This window comes from Myotis davidii, unplaced genomic scaffold (assembly GCF_000327345.1).
Source record: "Myotis davidii unplaced genomic scaffold, ASM32734v1 scaffold24, whole genome shotgun sequence".
Classification (NCBI taxonomy): domain Eukaryota; kingdom Metazoa; phylum Chordata; class Mammalia; order Chiroptera; family Vespertilionidae; genus Myotis; species Myotis davidii.
The window spans coordinates 1952030-1953621 of NW_006298312.1; the positions used below are offsets into that span (position 1 = coordinate 1952030).

The 1592-nt window shown below is 38.6% G+C and overlaps 1 protein-coding gene across 1 annotated transcript in view; it reads left to right on the forward strand.

Moving 5' to 3' along the window:
- Positions 1 to 1592, forward strand: part of ROBO1 (roundabout guidance receptor 1) — a 1289171-nt gene that overhangs the window by 1220904 nt on the left and 66675 nt on the right. The gene's annotated exons all lie outside the window — the stretch shown is intronic.

The following is a 1592-nucleotide window of genomic DNA, read 5'->3' on the forward strand; positions in this document are numbered from 1 at the left end:
GACCGAAGGTCAAGAGACACATGAAAAAACGCTCAGTCACTAATCATCCGAGAGATGAAAATGAAAAGGACACTGAGGTACCATGTCACACCTGTCTGATGGCTATAACCAACTAATCAACCAAGGACAAGTGCTGGTGAGGATGTGGAGAAAAGGGAACCCTAGTTCACTGCGGGTGGGAATGCAGACTGGTGCAGCCACTGTGGAAAACAATATAGAGTTTCCTCAAGAAACTAAAAATGGAACTCCCATTTGATCCAGTGATCCACTTCTAGAAATATATTTTAGGAAACCAGAAACACCAATCAGGAAGAATACATGCACCCCTCTGTTCATTGCAGCATAATTTATAATAACTAAGATTTGGAAACAGCCCAAGTGCCCTTCAGCAGATGAGTGGATAGAAAGACAGTGGTACATTTACACAATGGAATATTATGCAGCAATAAAAAAGGAGAAGAAAAAAACCTCTTACCATTTGCAACAGCATGGATGGACCTGGACAGTATTATGCTTAAGGAAATAAGCCAGTCAGAGAGATACAAGTATCATATGATCTCACTCATATGTGGAATCTAATGCACAAAATAGATCCAGAGACATAGAAACATGGAACAGACTGTTGAACCTCAGAGGGAAGGCAGGGGAGGGTTGGTGGGTAGGAAGAGATCAACCAAAGAACCTGTATGCATATATGCATAACCCATGGTCACTGACAATAGGGTGGTGAAGGCCTGGGGTGGAGAGGGAGGAGGTGGGCTAGAAGAGGTCAATGGGGGGAAAAAAGGGAGGTATGTTAATACTTTCAACAATAAAGATTAAAAAAACAACAATCCTTTCTTGTTGGGAAAAAATGCAGCATAAATGAACACTATATTTTACTCTGTTCTTGGTCTCCTTTCTAAAATGTTGGTGTACTTCAGATTAAAAACTTGTTAAACCTTCTTTGCAGTGGCACTATAATTAAACTAAATCAAACTATCATCAATGAAATATAAGTACCTTTTTTCATCAGATTTGCACTACTCTATTCTACCCTATTCTGCTCTACCCTTTTCTATTCTATTCTGTCCTGTGCCATCCTATCCTATCCTATCCTATCCTATCCTATCCTATCCTATCCTATCCTATCCTATCCTATCCTATCCTGTTTTACTGGTGGCTTCTGTATTCCTCCATCATAGCCACTAACTTAATCACCTAATGTGGGAGACATCCAGGTTCTTCTTACAAGATGTAACGTGTCTGACTTCTTTTTTGTGCTTGCTTTTGCTTATTATCTCCTTTCTTTACATTACCCACCCATAGTTGCAATTTCAGGCTCTTTCTTTCATAGTTAGGGTCACTACAGAAGTTTATAACAAACTAAGTGGAGATTGCACTATCTAGGCTGCTCAATTTCAGAGAAAACAAGCATTACTTGGTAAGAGGAGCTCTGAAATATTGTTGCTTGCCACTATTATTTTTGCCTACCTATATCTATATCTATATCATCTATATCTATATCTATATCTATATCTACATCTACATGTACATCATCTATATACCTCCCTATCCTCCCAATAAAAAGGTCACTTTTTTCCTATTTTATT